This window comes from Amblyomma mixtum, chromosome 10, assembly GCF_055824585.1.
Source record: "Amblyomma mixtum isolate Tamu chromosome 10, ASM5582458v1, whole genome shotgun sequence".
Classification (NCBI taxonomy): domain Eukaryota; kingdom Metazoa; phylum Arthropoda; class Arachnida; order Ixodida; family Ixodidae; genus Amblyomma; species Amblyomma mixtum.
The window spans coordinates 98990213-99001040 of record NC_143021.1 but is presented as its reverse complement, the minus strand read 5'-3'; the positions used below and the strand labels follow the sequence as shown (position 1 = coordinate 99001040).

At 43.4% G+C, this 10828-nt stretch overlaps 1 pseudogene; it reads right to left on the bottom strand.

Annotated features, from left to right (window-relative positions):
• Positions 1–1077: 1077 nt before the first annotated feature.
• Positions 1078–10565, bottom strand: LOC149326514 (uncharacterized; annotated as a pseudogene).
• Between the last annotated feature and the right edge of the window lie 263 nt (positions 10566–10828).

Genomic DNA, 10828 nt, shown 5'->3' with positions numbered 1-10828 from the left:
TCCTGTAGACTTAGTCTGCAGAATGTCTGTAGACGCCGTGCGGATTTCAAGTAGACTAGTCTTAATATGCGTGCCTAGTGAGTGTGTATGCGTCGGTATATATATATATATATACATTTATATATTTTGAACCATGACACATTTTATAATTCAATTAAATCAGTTTGACCTTTCAGTCACCTATGAGTCACCCACCAGACACCTTCATGTAGATCTAGTCTGCAGATTTCCTGCAGACTAGGTCTAGATGTTCTGCAGACTAATGTGTTTAAGTATGTAAGCATGTATGTATATACTGAACCAAGACAAATTTTATCCTTAGTTTTGTCTTTTTCAACTTTCCCACCGGATACACAGTCTGGGAGTGCCTGCAACCGACAGCAATTAATATTAATTGAAATAAGGTAGTGGCTATGTAATCTGCATTAAATGCAGCAGTTGTACTATGGGTCAATTCAGTGTGGATGCAAGTCATATATAACGGTTATTCTGCACTCAGTCTCACTCCAGATGCTAGTTACAAACCATGCCTGCTTGCATCTACCAAAACTTGTTTGATCAGTAGAACACTAATTAAGGTTAAACTAGGGTTGAACATTATTCTTGCTAAAACTGGAGTGCCCATTCCTGGTATGTCCAGAGGAATGTCCATTTTAAGGCAGATTTCAATAGCTCATGGCACATCTCTTGCATGCCCATCAGCTAGCCCATAGGATTCCCATAAAACAAAAATATATGACCTGCAGAAGGTATGAAGGTTTATACTCCAACAAGCTTACAGAACCGCTTACCAGAACAGAATACAGGCCACACAGGCCTGCGATACCAAAAGGTAGTTATATATACATCAATCAATCGACCTTTATTTGGCATTCATTCATTTACAAAACAAAAGTTTTGACAAGAACTAAAAGGTGCTAGTTTGCAGCTTAACGAGACTTTTGTTCTTCAAAGCAATGAAGACAGAAATAGAAGCCAACACCTGGCTGGTTCTGGTCGTACCTGGACTAGTAAACCCCCTTTCAGTATAAAATTTTTGTTGCTTCTGGCTACCTTCTGCCTCATGCAAGAACATCTTTATGTTGCTTCAAAAATGTACTTGCTCGCAACACAGCACACAAATGTCTTTGAAGAAGACTGCAATAACATACATTTCCGTGAATTTTCGCAAACCATTTCCACTTCTTCTGACGTCATGCAAACTTCATGTATGATGGCTCCACTTAAGTTATCGGCAACAAATGTTCTTATTACGCGAAGTTTGCGCAAATGAAAGACAACATGGCGAACACATGCACATGATCGATGTCCCTCTACACAAGTTGCCAAAATATTCTCGATCTGGCCGAATATCCCATTCATGCACACAAATGAGTTAAGGTGGCGTGACTTGTCAAGGCCTTTCGTGCAGTAGAGGAAAGAGCCAATTAGCACTTTTTTGTAGGAGATGCCACGGCTAGACGTCTCTCCCTTCCCAAAAAAAAAAACAACACCACAAGTGCTCTGAGAGTTCTTTCGCAGATTATACCCCCTTAAAAAGTACTTCATTAGCAGGTGCTTTGAATGGCCATCTTCAAAGTGGGAACATCTGTCCCATATTATGGGAAGGTTTGATAGAAAATAAAACTTCTCAACCACTTGCCAGCCAGCATAGCGTGTGCCATTTACAAGTTGAACGAGCTGCCCATTCATACCCTCAAATGCATATACTGAATAATTCCATAATGGGCCCCAGACTTCCACTGATGCAACAAGGTGCAATAAAAGGTGGGTGTTATAAGTCACATGTGCTATTCCGTATAGATCTTGGTACTCCCTCACAAACTCGTACATTGTCCTGCCAACTTCTTTCAGTTTTTCTACGGCGATTGTGTCAGCAATAAGAAAGTGCATCACCTTGACAAGCTTCAACCAATTCTTGTAATACACTCTTGGCAGAATGTTCTTCAACACTACTGGAGAATAAAACAACAACCAGTTACGCCACTCTGATGCCTTCCAGTACTTCCGGACTTTAAGCGAGCGCGGCAGCCTAGAAATCTCCCAGATAGGTTTCAAAAGACACAGCTGCTGGTCAATCTCATCAATTTTGCCTCCAAGACTGTATGAAAACAACATGGAGATGTCAAACCACATGCATGCTGTGTGCCTAAGAAAGCCAGCACACACAGCATGCATGTAGTCGACGACAAAACCTGCCGGAAATGAAAAAAAAATGCCAAATCAAACAGCACGTTTGAACCTTTGACACCACATTTGGCTTTCTGTGTTGTCTCTGCCTTAGCAGCGTTTCGCAAAAATATCTTGTGTGTTCTAGGTGCTGGTCGAGAAGAGACAACAGGGTACACGCGAACATGACCGCTGCCTTTCCTGACAACTTGTCCCTCATGCATGCACCATGCACAGCCGTAAAAACCATTAAATTGGTTCATGTTCATAACCATGGCTCTGGCCACTGTGTCGACGCAACAGGGCCCTGGAAAAATTCGCACTTTCACAGTATTTCCTTTCAGGCTTGTGTACTGGAAACCACTGCCGGAAAGAATGTTCATTTGTTCAACAAATGGCTTCAGAAAGGAACACATTTTAGGTTTTGTGGTACCAAACCACAACCCAGCTAGAAGCGTGTGTTTCGTTCTCACTTTCTGGGGTAATTCATTTATTTGAAGTAGCAGCGGCCAGATGCTGTACCCAGATGACTCATAAAGAGGAACACCGTCTGTATTCCACGTTACTGACAAGCCATGCGTAGACATTGGCAGGTTGTGGTAACCTCGGCTTGTCGTCAGCTCACCTACATCATGAAAGCACGAGCTGATGGGCGAGTTGGTTGTACATGATATGATTGAAACCGCGCAAGGCCGAAGGCCAAAAAAAGAGAGCAGAGGAAAGGAGGAAAAGGACAACACAGCTCTGAACTAGCAACTGACATTTATTTGGCACGCTGCGCGTATAAATACATTCAGGCACCAAAACAGAAAACAACGCATAGAGCAATTCATGCACCAGGATCCCTGCAAGCAAACACAAACTAAGAAGTGCGATTCAGGAAGCGAAGTTCTTTTTTTGATAAAAACACTGATGGAGCACTTACACATGTATCACCATACTTCTTGATATTCGAAGCCTCGATAATTTCCCGGCAAAGCTGGTCTTTGTTCCTTGCAACAACTCGGCAAAAATTAAACTGTGGGGTGCAATCACATTCACGGCAATGCATGCTAAGGTTACGAGACTCTTTGTTATCTACATTGCTGCGGTGCTGCCTGAGCCTATCATTTAAGCACTGTCCAGTCTGGCCAATATAAAACCTATTACAAGTGAGAGGAATGGAATACACGACATTTTTTTGACACTTCACAAATTTGCATTCATGGATTTTGGGCAATCGGGGGAAGTTTTCCCTGGGTTGTTGACACGCGTACACAAGCTTGATAACTTAACGGGGGCCGAAAAAACAACATCCACTCCGACTCTTTTACCAACACTTTTCAAATTATGTGACATCTTGTGGATATAGGGAATGGCTGCTACTCGCTTACTTGTTTGACGTTCAGAACTGGCGGAGCATTTCAGTTTCTTCAACAAAACTTCGGCCACAGAAGAAAGCACGTGAAGCGGATAGCCACTAGCAGAAAGCCTCATACCTGGTTCCTAAAGCTGCGTTCCGTTATATGTAAACAGGATTTTGTAAGTGCACTCCTGAAGCTTGACATGACAATTCCTCTTTTAACGAGCTTCGAATGCGCGGAACTGTAAGGTAGCAACGGTTTATTGGCCCTAGGCTCGAAGGACCAGCACACACTGCAAGGTGAAAACTTCAGGCTCAAGTCTAGAAATCTAATTGTGTCCTCTACAGGAACTTCATGAGTTACGTCCAAAGGGGCAAGAACAGCGGAAAATACACCACAAACTTTGGATACTTCCCTACTAAAAGCTTCGCGGTCACAAGTCAGTAAAACAAGATAGTCATCCACAAAGCGACGAACTGCCGCAAGAGCTGTGCCATTTAAGCGTTTACTTAATTCTCTGTCAAGCATTGCTAAAAAGAAATCACTCAAAATTGGAGCAATGCAAGAACCTATGCAAATGCCCTTCTTCTGGAGAAAAATTGGACCTTCCCACTCTGTATACGCGGATTCAAGGTAGGCTAATAACATTTCTAAAAACCTCTCGACCGACATGCCGGCTGCGTTTTGAAAGCGAATGGCACCATAATTTTCAATTACGTCCCTAATGCACAGAAGGAGACTGTCATGCGGAATGGAGTAGTACAAGTCCTTTACGTCAATAGAAAAAGCACACAGTTGCTTGTCATGGTAGTAGTCTAGAGTGCTAATCACGTCAAGGGAATTCTTAACCTGGAAAGGATCGTCAACTGGTAGTTGTGTTAGTTTTTCTTTCAGAAACTGTCCTAAACATTTTTGCCAAGAGCTTTTCTCGGAAACAATGACACGGAACGGCACGTCAGTTTTATGTGTCTTAACAGTAAAAAAAATACTCAAGCTGGCTATTTTAGAGGTATTTATTGAGGTAAACAGCTTGTCTAAGTTATTCTGTTTACACAACTTCTTGACCTTGCATTTACACTTCGAAAGACTTGTTTTTCTCCCCTCCCTACACACCGACAGGACGGCATCCATCGCTTTTTTGTTGAAACTATCCTTAGAGAGAACGACAAAACCCCCTTCCTTATCTGCAGTCAACAGGACCAACGAATTGTCACGTAGGTAGTCCACAGTCTTTTTGATGGGTAGGATCTTAGCCGGATTCCTAGGGCGCGATAGAACGTCGACACCTTCTGAGATGCATCTGCTGGCCTCAGGAGCTGGAGCATATCCGGAAATATGCCTTACCATGGCAAGAAGTTCTCAAAATCACAAAAAGAACTTCACAATCACAAAAAGAACTTCGCTTCCTGAATTGCACTTCTTAGTTTGTGTTTGCTTGCAGGGATCCTGGTGCATGAATTGCTCTATGCGTTGTTTTCTATTTTGGTGCCTGAATGTATTTATACGCGCAGCGTGCCAAATAGATGTCAGTTGCTAGTTCAGCGCTGTGTTGTCCTTTTCCTCCTTTCCTCTGCTCTCTTTTTTTGGCCTTCGGCCTTGCGCTGTTTCAATCATATCATGTACAACCAACTCGCCCATCAGCTCGTGCTTTCAAGCTTCATTTCTAGTACAAGGGGCCCTGTTTTTTCGTCATGGTTTTCTCAACCACATCGCCTTGTGCAATTCATCGCTGTGGCCAACTGCAAGTCCAGAACGCTAGGATTCTGCATTCGGAAAAAGTCTCTTCCACCCGAAGTGCTGGCGTTTTTTCTGGGCTTCTTGCCCTCACTCAGCCATGGCACAAGGATGTGCAAATTTTTGAGAGCGGAGTGGCTACGACAGGCCAGGTTGTGCCAGGATCACCTACGGATTCTTCTTGAACTCTCCAATCAGCCAGCTGGTTGGAAGAATCAGTGGCGCGAACTAACGCGCCTTATCCACAACACCACTGACGTCTGGTGGCAGCAGCAGCTTCCCGCGCTTCGTAACCTCGTCCCGAAGAAACATCGTGGGTTCGTAGGCCAGGTTCACAATTTGAGCAGCGCTCCGCTTCCGGCCCATGTGCGTCATGTGCTGGATCTTGGCCCAAAGTTCGCCGTTGAGCCCCGAAAAAGTGCACCAGAATTTCTTCCCATGGTAAGGCATATTTCCGGATATGCTCCAGCTCCTGAGGCCAGCAGATGCATCTCAGAAGGTGTCGACGTTCTATCGCGCCCTAGGAATCCGGCTAAGATCCTACCCATCAATAAGACTGTGGACTACCTACGTGACAATTCTTTGGTCCTGTTGACTGCAGATAAGGAAGGGGGTTTTGTCGTTCTCTCTAAGGATAGTTTCAACAAAAAAGCAATGACTGCCGTCCTGTCGGTGTGTAAGGAGGGGAGAAAAACAAGTCTTTCGAAGTCTAAATGCAAGGTCAAGAAGTTGTGTAAACAGAATAACTTAGACAAGCTGTTTACCTCAATAAATACCTGTAAAATAGCCAGCTTGAGTATGTTTTTTACTGTTAAGACACATAGAACTGACGTGCCGTTCCGTGTCATTGTTTCCGAGAAAGGCTCTTGGCAAAAATGTTTAGGACAGTTTCTGAAAGAAAAACTAACACAACTACCAGTTGACGATCCTTTCCAGGTTAAGAATTCCCTTGACGTGATTATCACTCTAGACTACTACCATGACAAGCAACTGTGTGCTTTTTCTATTGACGTAAAGGACTTGTACTACTCCATTCCGCATGACAGTCTCCTTCTGTGCATTAGGGACGTAATTGAAAATTATGGTGCCATTCGCTTTCAAAACGCAGCCGGCATGTCGGTCGAGAGGTTTTTAGAAATGTTATTAGCCTACCTTGAATCCGCGTATACAGAGTGGGAAGGTCCAATTTTTCTCCAGAAGAAGGGCATTTGCATAGGTTCTTGCATTGCTCCAATTTTGAGTGATTTCTTTTTAGCAATGCTTGACAGAGAATTAAGTAAACGCTTAAATGGCACAGCTGTTGCGGCAGTTCGTCGCTTTGTGGATGACTATCTTGTTTTACTGACTTGTGACCGCGAAGCTTTTAGTAGGGAAGTGTCCAAAGTTTGTGGTGTATTTTCCGCTGTTCTTGCTCCTTTGGACGTAACTCATGAAGTTCCTGTAGAGGACACAATTAGATTTCTAGACTTGAGCCTGAAGTTTTCACCTTGCAGTGTGTGCTGGTCCTTCGAGCCTAGGGCCAATAAACCGTTGCTACCTTACAGTTCCGCGCATTCGAAGCTTGTTAAAAGAGAAAGTGTCATGTCAAGCTTCAGGAGTGCACTTACATAATCCTGTTTACATATAACCGAACGCAGCTTTAGGAACCAGGTAGAGAGGCTTTCTGCTAGTGGCTATCCGCTTCACGTGCTTTCTTCTGTGGCCGAAGTTTTGTTGAAGAAACTGAAATGCTCCGCCAGTTCTGAACGTCAAACAAGTAAGCGAGTAGCAGCCATTCCCTATATCCACAAGATATCACATAATTTGAAAAGTGTTGGTAAAAGAGTCGGAGTGGATGTTGTTTTTTCGGCCCCCGTTAAGTTATCAAGCTTGGGTACGCGTGTCAACAACCCAGGGAAAACTTCCCCCGATTGCCCCAAGAACCATGAATGCAAATTTGTGAAGTGTCAAAAAAATGTCGTGTATTCCATTCCTCTCACTTGTAATAGGTTTTATAATGGCCAGACTGGACAGTGCTTAAATGATAGGCTCAGGCAGCACCGCAACAATGTAGATAACAAAAAGTCTCGTAACCTTAGCATGCATTGCCGTGAATGTGATTGCACCCCACAGTTTAATTTTTGCCGAGTTGTTGCAAGGAACAAAGACCAGCTTTGCCGGGAAATTATCGAGGCTTCGAATATCAAGAAGTATGGTGATACATGTGTAAGTGCTGCATCAGTGTCTTTATCACAAAAAGAACTTCGCTTCTTGAATCGCACTTCTTAGTTTGTGTTTGCTTGCAGGGATCCTGGTGCATGAATTGCTCTATGCGTTGTTTTCTATTTTGGTGCCTGAATGTATTTATACGCGCAGCGTCCCAAATAAATGTCAGTTGCTAGTTCAGCGCTGTGTTGTCCTTTTCCTCCTTTCCTCTGCTCTCTTTTTTGGCCTTCGGCCTTGCGCTGTTTCAATCATATCACCTACATCATAGGTCAACTGTTTAGGCAATAACTTGAAGTTTAGCTCATCGAGCGAAAGCTTGTCTTTGACTTGTTTGGCAATGTCAAATGTAAGAAAATAGCTTTCATTTTTTTTTAGTGTGTCGACAACAAAATCAACACCACAGGTGGAACAGTGAAGTTCCTGTGACTGGCTCTCACCCAGATAGAGTAAGCAAGATGGGCAATAAAACTGCAGTGTGGCATTCTCCCTAGCATTTGTAAACTGCTTAAAAAAGATGTACTTTGATGTTGGTATGGCAGCTTCCTTAGACACGTGGGCTTCAATGAGCTTTAAAAGGCTCTCTGTTGCCTCCTTGGTGGTGTTATGCCGCAGGCAATGTCCAAGAATAAGCACCATGATTTCACCAATGGTCAAACGTAATCCAGGGTAGAGTTTCTCATCCTGCGAAATAAGGAAAACAGTTTTGAATGCTGAACTGTCATACATCACATAGCCTGTATCTAGTAGTACAATACATAAAAGTTGTCAGGTTGGTCAGTTTACAAGAAAACTCAGCCTTGCGAGGAAAGTGAGCAAAAAGGAAGAAAAAAAATAGGAGCAGATAGGTGTGAGCTATGTCAAAACAAGAATTGTCATTTACCTGTTCCTTTCCCTTCTGCGTCCATACTCAATTGCTTCGCTTGCGCTATTTTATTGTGTGGTTATTGAGACGCGGGTTGTGTTAATCAGCTAGATACCTCAGTTCAATGGCCGTAAATTCACACTCAGTAAGCACAGCACCCTTCACTGCGCAGTTCGCAACTTGCTTGATGTGTGTATATTCAGAAAAAGCAGCACCAAATCATGTTCAAGTTCTTTCATAAGTCGCCATGAGTTGCACCGTGTCAAGAAGTCAAATATGTCGAAGTAATCCTACCCTAAACTAGTGGCAACAGTGCTTAGTACAGTTCAGTGATCGTTTGTGGCCTGACGGAGGAGGGATCCATTACAAGGAGTATTACGTTATGAGCACTCATTTTGACCCTGTTCTATTTTCCCTAAATGAGTGCAGGGGATGATAAGGGCTAAGACAAAGAAGGGCGGGCGGTCACCTGCTTGAACAGTACAATTTTCTGTAATGACAGAATCTCTCATTTAATATTTCACGACATGAGAGGACAGATGCGCTCTTTTTTAGTTGAATACCAAGAAAAAGGCTGCAGACAGACGTGTCTGTCCATTTCCAGAACTAGACTAATTTAACGCACATAACTGCAAAACTGACAGCCAACCGCGAACGGACGCATTTTATGGGAGTCGCGGTGACTTGTAATGAACAGCTCATAAAGAGAAACAAATTTGGAATGAACAGTCCTTCATGACAAGCAGCAGTGTTATGAACAAAACTATGAAAGAATAAACCTTTCAATAATAGATTAGGTCCCAATTAGAACATTTTTCAGGAGGAGAAAAGACCCGCCCGTCCTTGCCTTACGACTCCAGTGCCCATGAGTAAGACTACTGAAAAGACTGACCAGTTCTGATCTTTGGTTGTCTGAAGGTTCATGCTGGGGCGACAAGTCCTCGTCATCACTGGAGCACGAGGATACATTATCCAGCAAGTCATATTGGAGAGCATCAGCAGAATCTTCTTCTGTAACAGAACCTGCTTCTGAATCCTGTGGAAACAGACATGTTCTGTATTATTAAGAAGAGTGTACCAATAATGCAGGCTTAATGAGACTTGCTGTGTCACTGCACATAACTGCAGAGAATGTAAAGCAAATACCACAACTGTAAAGAGTAACTGCATGTTGCTTGACACAGTTCAAAGTGTGCAGCTAAACAGGTGCGAGAAGGTTGTAACAATTAAAAGAAAAACATGGGCCATTTTCTAATCGCTGTCCACTCGAAAGCGGCCGTTAAACAAATACTTTCGTACAGCCAAATGATTTCTGCACTAATAGGCATGTTACTTCTATAAACACTTGTTATACGTTTTTTTATAAAAATCCTTTCAAATGAACGGACATTTATTTTCTGGTAAGCTTGCAACACAAATCTAACTACAACTATCGTCATCGCACATTTGTTAGATCATTAAACCCGACCGTGTGGAACCGACACCAGGATTTAGTGACGTTAAGAAACTAAAGGATGGAACTTAAATGGCGTTAATTTGTATCAATGGGGCACAGGCGCAAGTTCGGTAACAAAGTTAGAAATTACATACAAGCCACAGGGGCATAATTCGGCTCAATGACAGACGTCGACGCAGGCTGCTTTCACCACCACCGTTTTTTTTTCTCGTTTGTTTTGCGGGCACAAGTTTGCCAAATCAACTGTTCCAGTTTAATGGCGGACTTCGCCTTGTTCTCTACCTGTCTGTGCACCGGCCGCGCTACGTGCCAACACACGAAATAGAAATTGATATATGCAAACGTTCACGATGCCACAGTAGCAGATTTGTGAGTTAAAACAGGTCATGCAAAAAAGCTAGAGTAGTTTCTTCGCACTTACACTTTGTACGATATTCAGCTGCCCATCGCTTGCTTCAGGAAGCCCATCACTTATGAAGCCGAGGGACGAGTCTGCTGCAGTGTTCATTTCAGCACTGCTGTCTAGATCGTCGAGGAAACTGTCACTTGAAGATCCCTCATTATTTAAAGCGTCAGCCGGCATGTCCACTGAAGCCGCTGCATCCTCCGTTCTGTCGGGAGCTCCAAGCAGCAAACGGCCATCACTATGATCAGCTTTCTTCGCGTGTCTGAATTCTGTTGAGCGAGGTTTCGGAACGTTGTCTTTGAACAACCACTCTCGGTATCTTTTCGGCATATCTGCAGAACAAATCCGGTAAAAGGCGGTAGCTGGTAATTTCCAGCAGAAATTGTCACCTAATCGACGTACACGTGCAGTGCCTGAAGAGTGCGCTTACACGAAAGACGTAACATTTCCTGCGTTGCGGAAACCGGGCGGAAACCACGACAGGCTTTACATCGTGGTGAGAGCCGGTAGCGCGAGAGTTTTCCCACCTTTTACTGTGCAGTCGCTACAGCCACTGGAGGTCTAAGTTCTATATAAACGCTTGTTTTTATTATATTTTTAATGTTTTTAGTTTTTAGTCTAGCACTAGATGGCGCAACAATAAGCAAGTGCCA